The 13,377-nt window shown below is 37.4% G+C and overlaps 1 protein-coding gene across 4 annotated transcripts in view; it reads right to left on the reverse strand.

Moving 5' to 3' along the window:
- RB1 (RB transcriptional corepressor 1) overlaps positions 1–12,050 on the reverse strand; it is a 191,534-nt gene extending 179,484 nt beyond the window's left edge. Inside the window, exons 1-2 of one of the 4 annotated variants that reach the window (XM_049646925.1) lie at positions 8,879–12,050; positions 7,883–7,953 (exon numbers count right to left, since the gene is read on the reverse strand). The gene's annotated coding sequence lies outside the window, so the exon portion shown is untranslated. Of the gene's footprint in view, positions 1–1,297 lie in introns of all 4 variants that reach the window. The other 3 variants (XM_049646924.1, XM_049646923.1, XM_049646922.1) reach the window with 3 other exon arrangements.
- Between the last annotated feature and the right edge of the window lie 1,327 nt (positions 12,051–13,377).

The raw sequence follows: 13,377 nt of genomic DNA on the forward strand, positions 1-13,377 counted from the left end.
CATGATCTCACAGTTCGTGGGTTTGAGCTCCACATCAGGCTCTGTGCTGACAGCTCAGAGCCTGGGACCTACTTTGGGTTCTGTGTCTCCCTCTCTCTCTGCCCCTCCCCTGCTCGCACTCTGTCTCTCTCTCTTTCTCTCAAAAAAAAAAAAAAATTAAACATTTTTAAAAATTAAAAATTTATATATAAAGACCTCATAGAACTCAATACCAAAAAACAAGTAATCTGATTGAAATGGGCAGAAGGCCTAAACAGACATTTTACAAAAGAAGACATACAGATGGCCAACAGACACATGAAAAGATGCTCAACATGACTAATCATCAGGGAAATGCAAATCAAAACCACACTGAAATATCACCTTATACTAGTCAAAATGGCTAGTATCAAAAAGAAAAGAAATAAGGTGTTAGCGAGGATATGGAGAAAAGAGAACGCTCATGTCCTGTTCTTCTTAATAATGTAAAATGGCGCAGCCACTATGGAAAACAGTGTGGAAGTCACTAAAAAAGGTAAAAATAGAAATAGCATACAATCCAATAATTCCACTATCCAAAGGAAAAAAAATACTAATTCAAGAAAGTATTTGCGCCCCCTATGTCTATTGGAGCATTATTTACAATAGCCAAGATACTGAAACAACCCCTAAATGTCTATTAAATAGATGGTTGGATGAATGAAGAAGCTGTGGTGTATGGGTGTATATATACCATATATATGGTATATATACACAATGGAGTATTTTACTGAGCCATTAAAAAGAATGAAATCTTGCCATTTGCAAAAACATGGGTGGACCTAGAGGGTATTATGCTAAGTGAAATAAATCACACAGAGAAAAATACCATTATTTCATTTACATGTGGAATCTAAAACACAAAACAAAAAAACAGGAAGAGACTCATATATGCAGAGAACAAACTAGTCATTGCCAGAGGGAAGAGGGAGTGGGGTAATGGCAACATAGGTGCAGGGAATTAAGAGATGCAAGCTTCCCAGTTATAAAATAAATCAGGGATGAAATTAATGCTATGCCATAAAGTTTTAGCCTATATTTTCCTCTGAGAGTTTTGTAGTTTAGCTCTTACACTAAGGTCTTTTATTCATATTGAGCTCATTTTTGTATATAATGTGAGGTAGGGATCCAACTTCATTCTTTTGTATGCAGATACCACCTGTTACAGCACCATTTTCTATATTGAATTGTCTTGGCACCCTTACTGAAAATAATTGACCAGAAATGTGAGGGCTTATTTCAGGACTCTCAATTCTGTTCCATTGATCTATATGTTTACCTTGATGTCAGTACAACATTGTCTTGATTACTGAGTTTTATATTAAGTTTGAAAGTAGGAAAGTGTGAGTGCTCCAACTTTATTATTTTTTTTCAAGAATTCTTTGATGATTCTGAAACTTCATTTACATATGAATTTTAGATCTGCTTGTCAGTTTCTGCAAAGAAGCCAGTTGAGATATTAATAGGGATTTCTCTGAAGTTTAGGTCAGTTTGGGGAATATTTGTATCTTCACTTTGCCATACTAAATATTATGATTCATAAACATGAAATGTCTTTCCATTTAATGGGACTTCTTTATTTTCTTTAAGCAATGTTTTACAGTTTTCAAAATATCAGTATTACATTTATTTAGGTAAATTTATTTATAAGTATTTTATTCTTTTTGGTACTATTGCAAGTGGACTTGTTTTCCTTATTTTTAGATTGTTCATTATTTTTAATGAATTCCTTAGGACTTTTTCTTTTGTATATACAAGATCATACCATTTGAAAATAGAGATCATTTGACTTCTTCCTTTCCAATCTGGATGCCTTTTATTTTATTTTCTTGCCTAACTTCCCAGGCTAGAACCTTCAATACAATGTTGAATAGAAGTGGTGAGAACAAACACCATTGTCTTGTTTCTGTTCCTTAGTGGAACACATTCAGTCTTTTACCATTAAGTATCATATTTTCTGGGGGGATTTTCCTAGAAGCCCTTTATCAGGGTGAGGAATTTTCTTTCTATTCCTAATATGTTGAGTATTTGTCATGAAAGGGTTATAGATTTAGTCAAATGCTTTTTTCTGTATCTATTGAGATGATAATGTGGTTTTTGTCCTCTATGCTAATATGATGCAATGTGTTATATCAATGAATTTTTAATTGATTTAAATTTTTATTTTATTAATTTTTTGTTTTTTTATTGATTTTTTTTTCTTGATCAGTCTAAGTAGAGCTTTATTGCCTCCACTCTTCTTTTGTAAGAACCAAATTTTCATTACACTGATTTTCACTGAACTAGCTGGTTAATTTATTTCCTATTTTATTGATTTTCCTTACATTTCTTGTTTCCTTTTTTAAGCTTCCTTTGGGCTAATTTACTCTTTTTTCCCTTTTGCTTTGGACGATGGAAACTTCAAAACTTTAAAATTTAAATTTAATTTAAGCATTTTACACTATAAACTCCCTTCTAGGCAATGATTCAACTGCTATATCTTACAAATATGAGATGGTTTAGTATGTTGTATTTTTATTAACATTCAGTTCAAAATATTTTATTTCCCATGTGATTTCTTCTCTGTATCATGAGTTATTTTAAAATTTACCATTTACTTGTTTTATCAATTACTGAGAGAGAAATGTTCTCACCAGGACAGTACTAAACATTACAGAAAAATTGGTCAATTAAATTTCATCAAAGTTAAAATTATCTGTTCATCAAAAGACACTGCTAACAAAAAAACCTAGGCAAGACCTAGACAGAGAGAAAATATTTTAATACATATATCTATCAAAGGATCTTTATCCAGAATATATAAGGAAGACCTCCAATTCAACAATAAAAAGACAAACAACACAATATTTTAAATGGGCCAAATACAGGTAAAGACATTTCCTGAAAGAAGACATGTAATCAGCCAATAAGCACATGAAGAAATGTTTAGTATCATTAGACATTACAGAAATACAAATTAAAACCACAATGGGAATAAAAGGCACAGCATAGGGAATATAGTCAGTGATATTTTAATAGCTTTTTATGGTGACAGATGGTAGCTACACTTGTGGTGAGCATAGCATAACGTATAAACTTGCCAAACATTGTGTTTTGTGCCTGAAACTAATTTAACATTGTGTTATAACCATACTCACAAAAATTAAATTAAATTAAATTAAAAATAAAACAAAACAAACTAAAAAATAAACCATAGTGGCATACCTTACAACAACTATAATGGCTAAATGAAACAAGTGGCAACACCAAATGTTGGCAAAGATATGAAGCAACCAAAACTCTCATTCATTTCTGGTGCGAGTATGTGATACGCATACCCATAAGGTGGTCTCCTTTGATCCCCACCTCCTAGTATTCATGCCCTATGTGATCCCTTCCCTTGAGCATAAGTGGGACTTGTAATAGAATATGGAAAAGGTAATGAGATGTATATGATTGAATATATTTGATTACATGACTACATCTTATAAGGTTATAGCACTCACCTAGCTGGAATCTCTTGCTCCTTTGCTGGCTTCGAGGAAGCAACTCAAACTGCCCATGTTAAAGAACGCCATATGGTAAGAAACTGCTGGCAGCCTCTAGCAACTGAGGGCAACCACCTCAGCCAGCAAGAAGCTGAAGTCCTCAATCACACAACACAAGGAAGTTAATCCTGTCAACAGAATTCTTCCTTCCCCAATTAAGCCTCCATAGGAGAACCCAGTTTTGGTCAACACTGTGATTACAGTCTTGCAAAGGATAAACTAAGGTATGCCCAGTCTCCTGACCCAAACTGGGAGATAATAAATGTGTGTTGATTTAAGCTGTTAAATTGTTATGCAGCAATAGATAATTAACACAGACTGTAAAGTGTTGCACACTCTTTGGGAAATGGTTTGACATCTTCTTATAACATTAAACATACTCCAACTACATGACACAGAAATTCCACACTCAAGAGAAACATAAAGTCCACATAAAAGACATAAAGTAGAATATTCACAGTAGCTTCATTCAAAACAGCCAAAAAATCAGAAAAAAATTCCCATCAATATAAAAGTAGATAAAGAAATTGTGGTATATTGATACAATACAATGAATACTACTCAGCAATAAAATGGCATAAACTTTTGATAGATGCAAAACATGAATGAATCTCACAAGCATTATGCTAAGCTAAAGAAGCCCACACACAAAAGAGTACAAAATATATGATCCCATTTATATGAAGTCCTAGGACAAGCAAACCTAATCTACAGTGAAAGAAATTGAACCAGTGGTTGCCTCTGGGGATTAAGGGCAGGCATTTACTTGGTAAAGGCATGAGATAACTTTCTATGGTGATGAACATATTCTCTCTCTTGATAAGGTGTGGATTACACAGGTGAATGCATTTGTCAGAACACCTCCAACTGTGTACATAAGATCTGTGCTTATCACTATTTGTAAATTGTACTTTAATTAAAAAAAGTTAAAAGGACAAGAGAAATACTTGCTTGGTAAAGGATAGTAGCATGTCTCAAGCCAAATTACCCCCGAGAGAAAAGCATAAAACATCTGCCTTGTGTAGTCTGTAAGAACACAAGGCCCCAGGGGAAAAGGCACCTTCTGAATGGTTCTCTCTCAATTGATCTTTGTGCCTCGGGCTCCATTGACTCAATCCACACAAAGAAGACCATGCCACCCAATGAATGCTGTGAACTCTATATCCCATATTTAATCAATAAGTAGTCATAATATGACCTAATACAAGCAAGGCTGCTAAAATAACTTTATCATCTTTATCATGCAGCTACTTCAAACAGGATTTGATTTTCACGAATTATCAAAGATTTTACTTAATTCAAAATAGTATTTGTTGTGGTGCTCTGCCAAGCAATGTATGGAGATTAAATTATCAAAAGACCTATGAGTTCAAAACTGTCAAGGACATCAAAAACAAGAAAAGTTTGAGAAACTGTCACAGTCTAAGGAGCCTAAGGAGAAATAACAACTAAATGTAATTCTGATTCCTAGGTGGGATCTTGGAACAGAAAGGACATTAGGTTAAAAACTATGGAAATCTGAATAAAGTATGGATCTCATTAATAATAATTTGTGAATATTGGTTCATCAGTTGTAACCAACATACTATACTAATGTAAGATATTAATAGGGGAAATTGTGTGTAGAGGGAGAGGGGATGTATGGAAACTCTGTACTGTTTTCTCATTTTTTTTTTCTGTATATATAAAACTGCTCTAAAAATAGAATCTGTTTTTTACAAAAGATCTATGAGAGCAAGCTGAATGTATCATGGTAGGATCTGGGAAACACTTATCACATACTAACAACTAAGACAGAACAGATTTAAAACATGGGTAGGAAGAAAAGGGGCAGGATACAAGGAACTGAATAAGTGGTTTTAAATGTCTCCATTACTTACTGTCTCTACAAAGCTCCTCTCCCCCAAATAGTTGCTTCAAATGTGATCAGTATCAACCAATCTCTCTTGTGGCAGCTGCTATTATTTCTATTTTCATTTATTGCCAATCTGGACGTGGGACATCTACAAGTTCCCCTGTAGAAATTACTTGCAAAAAACATTAATGAAAATGTAGTTGTTTTTGATGATTTTGTTGGGAAAATGGAAAAGGCATTTATGCCAAACATGGCAAACAATTTTAAAATCCCCTTTACATTGGAGATTTATAAGGATATTATTGGGACAATCGGGGAAATTGAATATGTACCAAATATTAGATATTGTATTGTATCAAGTTTAAGTTCCTGAGTGGGATAATTGTATTGTGGTCATATAGGAGAATGGCCTTGTTCTCAGAAGACACCTTTGAAGTATTTAGTGATAAAGTTTCATGTCTACAAACAACTTTCACATGGTTCAGGAAAAAAATACACACACACACATTTCTCTCTGTATCTACTTTTTTAAAGTTTATTTATTTTTGAGAGAGAGAGAGAGGGAGGGAGGGAGAGAGAAGAGACAGGATGGAGAGACACAGATAGAGGGAGAGAGAGAGAATCCCAAGCAGGCTCCGCACATTAAGTGCAATGTGGGGCTGGAATTCCCCAACTGTGAGATCATGACCTGAGCTGAAATCAAGAGTCAGACGCTTAACCAACTGAGCCGCACAGGCACCCCTCTCTGTATCTACTTTTTTATCTGCCTATCTATATATAAAATGTGAATACACGCATTTATAAAAGTATGTTCTCTGTCCTTCTATATACATGTGTATGTATATGTAAGAGGTACACTAGTGTTTATTATACTATTCTTGCAACTTCCTAAAGTTTTGGTATTTTTCAAAATAAAACATTTGTGGGAATCCCCTTACTATATCTGTTCTTTGACATCCACCTTTGGCTCCCCAGTACCAGAGATCTCTCTTTAATTCTCCTTCTCCAATACTGCCCTACCTTTGTTGGCTCTGCAGTTTTATACAAGGTATCTCTTTCTCTCCCACTTCAATTATGTTTCCTCTCTATTTATACAAAACATGTACCTCTTGTTGGTTTCTACACCAAAAGTCACAATCATAAACCCATCAAAATTTTCTGTGAAACCCAGAGGGCTCTAGTTGGTCAGGCCTACACTCCTGAGAAGACATTCTAGTGACCATTATGTGCTAGCTATGTTTTTGAGATATCATCCACACCCTAAGTAGCATAACAAAATATTCCCACCAAACACTACTTCAAAAGAATTCTGGGGAATGGGATTTTCATCTCATTTCACAACTAAAGGATGCCAACCCTGAATTAAATCAGGAAGATTGCTGCTATTTCAGACTTTTCTGTATGTCATCTGAAGCTAAATTTAAAGCCTACTTCCTAATTCCCAGCTTTCAAAGAGTACTGACAAAGATTTTTGCACAGAAGTGTGAAACTTCCAGAGATGTCAGAAAAAAAAACAACTAGTTGAATTAGTATCCAGGGGTTTTCATGGTAAGGACAATAACTAAGAAGGATTTCTAACGGTTGAAAGATTAACTATCAGTTCCTAAAGCCCCAATTACTGTGGTTTCTCTCTCTCTCTCTTGTTTTAAATTGAAGTGTAGTTAACACACAATTTTACATTAGTTTCAGATGTACAACATAGTGATCTGATGAGCTTATACATTATGCTGTACTCACCACAAGTGTAGCCACATCTGTCAACCTACAACACTATTACAATACCATTGACTATAGTCTCTGTGTTGTACCCTTTATTCCCCTGACTTATTCATTCTATAACTGAAAGTCTGTATCTCCCCTTCACCCATTTTACCCATCCCCTCATGCCCCTCCCAATTTCTGTTGATTTCTTATATTGAAAGTGTGAGTAGTGATTGCCCTGTTCTGGAATTCTAAGTACAGGGCAAGGTACCTAATACTAATTGTAAGTAGATCTCTAAGGTAAATGAGCAAGAGAGTCTACAACTAAGCATAAATAAACAGAGTTTGATGTTGTAATTATTAGACTTCCAGTCAGGATATCTGGGTCTGTCTTTAATGGCCATAAAACTCCTTTCCTAATTTTTCTCTTCTGGACTACTTTCTTCCAGTAAGCCTGATGTCCTTGTGTTGAACTGTTTGTTCAAAGACTCCAGAATAGCACCTTTCACCCCCATGTGCCTTCTCCACCTGTTTTATCTCTCCCCATAGTCTCCTTTACCACAAAATGACCTACATTGTGCATTGCTGTTGGGTTTTTTACCATTTACTAATCTCTTTCATGTACACTGACTCAATTCTCTCAGTGATTCAATGGGCTGTGTTAAACCTTTCTTACAGTTGAAGAAACTGAAGTTCAAATAGGTTAAGGTATTGTCCAAAGTCACACCTGTATGAAATGGCAAAGCTAGAAATTAAACCTGGGTTGAGTTATTAAACCTACCATTGTTTTTCCACACCTCCGATAACACTGCATCTTCAGTAGTCTAGATTAAAGTATCCTTTGTGAGTATGCTAGAAAAACAGAAAGTCCCATTAATTCAGGATGAATATCGAAATGAGAACAGAGGAGATGTTGGTTATTCATCTGTCTGCTTTTCTTTCTTTTTCTCTTAATGTTCTCCTCCTTCTCTTCCCATTAGAAAGAGAATCCTTTGACAACAATCCTCCCACCTTTCTTCTTCACCCAAATACGCTATATTCTCCCGTTAGTTCAAAACTAGGTGAAGGGATGCTATTAATCAAAGAAATACTTTGTTCACATAATAATATGTGAATGCAGAACATTAGCATTTCTAAAGAGGTTTGTGTATTGGTTTCACTTTCAGCTCACAAACTCAGCTGTGTAAGAAATAGTAACTTTATCTTCCTCTGATTTTCTATTTAGAGCCCCTGGCCTCTAAGTGGTAAAAATTTAAATTTAGTCAATATATACCAAAGGGATACATTTAATTTCTGGGGTGCTTGTGGAGTGTTAAAGCACTGGGAGATGTGGCGTCTGGTCCTTAACTGTCTGCTGTCACCTTGGTTTTCATTCAGCCACCCATCATCCTGTTTCATGTTTGTTCACTGGACATATAGGTCTGACTGCTGCACCATCTTCATGATTCCATTAAAAAGGTCCCTGCAGGTTTGACAACCACCCTTTCAACTTCTATACAGACTGTAGGGGACACATATTTTCATTCCACTGCCAGGCTGAGAAACTGGCAGGCTTGGAAACTGTGGGGTGCTATCTAAGACCCCATCTCCTGGGTCACTCAGGCCACAGAACCACCTGCCTGCTTGCAGGTCACATTGTGGCACATGAGACTCTGTAAGCTGCCCCTGACTCATATCGGCCACACAGCCCTTTTAGTCTCTGAGATCTTGGGTTTTCTTGAGTTTCTATTTAAGAAAACATTGAGATCGTCTCTCTTCTCGGTTCCTGCAAACTTACATGATGCTTCTGTTAGTTTGCTCCTCCCCAGTGGGGCAAGACCAGTTCCCTCTTCAGTGACCCACCAAGGTTAGTTCTCCTCTTGTTCATTTACCATCTAGACTTGACCTTTCTTCTCAACCCAGAGAATCTATAGTCTGAAGTCAGGAAGTTCTTCTGATTCACATTACATTCTTCTACATGATTGCTTACACTCTGAGTCCTCCTCGTGGGGTTTATGAAATTCAGTGGGATAATAAAAAGAGTGTTAATCATATATAAGAGTTAAAGTTGGCCATAATAGAATGTTTAAGCCTCAAGGACTGTTTAATCCAGAGCAGTTTGCAATAATAATTTTCCATGAAAATGATAATTTGTGAATTTGTCTTCTTTCTGGTTATTAACAGTAACTTACTTTCACAGTTACCATGGCTTTTACCTCAACCAACTAGAATACAGATTTACCTTCTTGCCTACAGTCTTCATTTTCCTTTGTCATAGGACATGAAATATAATTATAGAATATACAATTTTGTAATAACTTCATTTTCTTTTCCTCTTCAACTTAAATTCTCTTTCTGGAAACAATTGAGAGAATTTTGTTAAACACTTTTTTGTGCACAGATGTAGGTTGGGGAGAGTATAAACTAGAAGATCCGTAGACTCTCCCCTCAAGTACCTCATGATCTTTTTAGAAAAAAAAAAATCTAGACGAAGTGAAAAGTTAAGTGGCCAGAAAAGAGTTTGAGTGAAAAATGTACTCTTAGGAAATAATTCCAAGTGGTGTAAAGTTTCTATTAAGATCTCTAGGAAATGAGATTTTTAAGAAATGTGTGAATCTTAAAGAAAGGTTATGTTATTTTCTGATTGATATTATTGTTTTTAACAGAACAAAGCCAACTAACAGATCTCACTAAATAAATAATGTAGGCAAAAACATTTTTTAGAATTCAAGAAGCCAGAATTTGCCATTCATATGCTATGGGAAAGTTGTGTGTGTGTGTGTATGTGCATGTGTGTGTATGTGTATGTGTCCACACTTGTCTAGTGAGTATTTTGGGTGAGCTAGAAGGAAGAAGAGAGAGACTGAGGGAGGAGAAACTGGACAAGAATCCAGGCACCCACTCCTGCAGCTGTCATATCGAATTTCTGTGTCACATAGAATGAAAAATTTCTTAGCTGTCACACATGTGACAGAACCACTGAAAGTGCATGAGGTCATGGAACTACATCTACTCACCATCTGGTGGAGCCTCTGATAGTAGTAATTTTCCATGTTTATTTTCGTGAATTTATTCGTCTAGTAAATATTTATCAAGCCTCTACCATGCGGGTACTCAGGGATCCAGGGGAAACCTTTATAGACATAAACTCTGCCTTCATGAAGCTTACAAGCTGGTTGGGAGGTAGACAGGAAATATTGCTCAGATATAAAATTACAAACTAGGAAGGAATTGATGTAGAGCTACAAAGGGAGTAATGGGGGACTCAAGGACAGCTTCCCTGAAGAGATGACATTTGAACTGAGCTCAAAAAGATGAGTGGGAATTAATACATTGAAAAGTCAAAGAAAACGGCATGTGGAAAAGCTCAAGCAGGAGGGAGCAATAAATGTGAGGAACTAAAAAAAAAAAAATTGGAACACAGCACAGGAGGAAGGTGGCACGAGGTGGGACTGGAAAGACTGGCAAGGACAAGGGCATACAGGTGAGACAGGGAAGGGCTTTCAATAAAAGAAAGCCACCATGAGATTTCCTGACTGCCATGTGGAGAATTGAAAAGAGGAAAACATGGACAGGAGGAGACCAGTTAGGAGGCCACTGCATGTCTGCATGATGTGGTAAGAATATCCTCATGTTCTCTCATCTGGACCTCCAACCCCAAGATCTGGAGGATGGGCCTCACCAGGAGAAAGCTCTTCAGGAGAGCCCCCTGCCACCAAGTCAGCCCTTGTACTCACTAGCAGGGGGTCTTTCAGGACAACGACATCCATCCACTGCTGCACCCAAATCTCTGATGAACTGTGTGAGATGCACGAGTTCTGGTTAAGGATTGTAGGGAACACAGTGCTTAAGATCAAATGGCCAGAAATAAGACAGAGACCCCTCCGGGTGGAGCTGAAACCATTTGATAGAGACAAAGCTGGGCCCCCTATGGGTGATGATGCTGGGCTGCACTGATTCACTCCTGGGTGTCAGGTTTAGAGGATAGAATCCTCGGAGATGGAGGCGTAAGGATGTCAGTCTTGAGTATTTGAGATCCCAAAATAAAGGAAACTTGAACTGATGTCAAACTTTCACTCTACCTGGTTTCATTGCTTGGTTGAGTTCAGGGAGTTACTGCCACTGCTGTGGATGGGATCCATTAATTACTCCTGAAATTAGTCACATGGCAAAGTTTGTGCCAACCTCTGTTTGGGTGCAGGAGATGGAAGTTATAGAATGCTGGTGAATGAAACTATGGACTGTTTATCAGTTCTGGTGGATCACTGAACTCCTGAGGAACCTAAGTAAAGGGTTCCATCAGGGGCTCTAGTTATGTTTATAGGAAGCCAACAATGTTCTTTCACTCCAACAGAAGATTGATTGTATGTGAGACTCTGGCCACAGCTATAAGATACAGGGCCACCTGTTAGCTAAATAAAGGAATCTGGGAGTATTCAACTGCTCAGGGCTCTCTCTAGGGTTTAGCTATTGGCAGATCAGGAAGTCTTATGTCAAAACTATGGAGCCTGTGGACAAGTCTTTTCTTTGTGCCGACAGAGTTTTTCCAGCATGTAGGGTGCCTAGATATGTGATTAGATTCTCCACAGTTTCACCCAGGAGAAACCTAGGAGTTGGCAGATAGCATAAGTCCCAGCAAGAAGCAAGAACTGACAGCATGGAAAGGAGGTATCATAGGCAGAAGCAAGTGGCAAGTGCAGTCTGTTTAAAAAGGAGAAGAGAGGAGTACTACAGAATGCTCTGAGCAAAGGTCAATAATCAACACAACACAGTTTCAATCCTCCATAGCCTACCCTCTAGATTCAACTGAATTAACCACTTTTAACACCAGGTGTTTTGAAAAATAAAAGACCCAAAATCTATAAAACCCAAAATCTAGAAAAGGGATCAACACCTTTTTAACATTCCACTTGTTACTGAGGTTGTTACTCAGGTTGTTACTGAGGGCTCAATCAGATTTAAAACCAAGAAGGGGGGGGGCGCCTGGGTGGCGCAGTCGGTTGAGCGTCCGACTTCAGCCAGGTCACGATCTCGCGGTCCGTGAGTTCGAGCCCCGCGTCAGGCTCTGGGCTGATGGCTCGGAGCCTGGAGCCTGTTTCCGATTCTGTGTCTCCCTCTCTCTCTGCCCCTCCCCCGTTCATGCTCTGTCTCTCTCTGTCCCAAAAATAAATAAAAAACGTTGAAAAAAAAAATTTTTTAAAAAACCAAGAAGGGGGATGGAGTATTGAGACAATGACTTCCTCTGTCCAATTTCCTTCCCTGGGGGTTCCTTCAAGGAAGGAACCCTACTATGTACCACATTTGAGTCAGCTTTTATATTTATGTATTTAAATGGCCTCTCATTTAGCTTTTGACCCCATAAGTCAGTGCTAAATTTTAAGAATCTCTGTAATTGCTTTTTTGGGGGGGACGGGGCGGGGGGGCAGATGTCCAGCCTGCAAAATTTTAATTAGAAGCTAGAGGGAGATAAAGGACCATAAATTGATTTGCAGCTACATGATTGACAAATAGCATAAGTACATGCATTATAGTAGGATACATCTATCAATTGTATATTTCTGTGTTTGATTTTAAGATTACACATCTCTTATTTCAAATAAATCTTAGGAAAAAAAAAAAAGAGGTTAGAGTGGGAGAGAGCCAAAGCATAAGAGACTGTTAAAAACTGAGAACAAACTGAGGGTTGATGGGGGGTGGGAGGGAGGGGAGGGTGGGTGATGGGCATTGAGGAGGGCATCTTTTGGGATGAGCACTGGGTGTTGTATGGAAACCAATTTGACAATAAATTTCATATATTGGAAAAAAAATAATAAAATAAAATAAATCTTAGTACAATTAAAGTAATAGCACATGTTAATTTATTTTTTAATTTGATAAAATTACCCAATTTGGAGGGTCCCTGGGTGGCTCAATTGGGTAAGTATCCAACTCTTGATTTTGGCTCGGGTCATTATCTCACAGTTTGTTGAATTCGAGCCCCACACTGGGCTCTATGCTGACAGCATGAGCTGGCTTGGTATTCTCTCTCCCCCTCTCTTTCTGCCCCCTACCCACTAGTGCTCACTCGCGCTCTTTCTCTCTCTCTCCCTCTCAAAATAAATGAACATTTAAAAAATGTTTTTAATTTACCAAATTTTTCTAAATCTTCAAAACTATATGGCAGTGATTTTCAAAGTATAGTCCTGAATCAGCAGCATTAGCATTACTTGGGGATTATTAGAAATGCAAATTCTCAGGCCCCACCTCAGACCTACTTGATCAAAAACTCTGGGGTGGTCTGTGTTTTAACAAGTTTTC

The sequence above is a fragment of the Panthera uncia genome, assembly GCF_023721935.1.
Source record: "Panthera uncia isolate 11264 chromosome A1 unlocalized genomic scaffold, Puncia_PCG_1.0 HiC_scaffold_16, whole genome shotgun sequence".
NCBI classification, from domain to species: domain Eukaryota; kingdom Metazoa; phylum Chordata; class Mammalia; order Carnivora; family Felidae; genus Panthera; species Panthera uncia.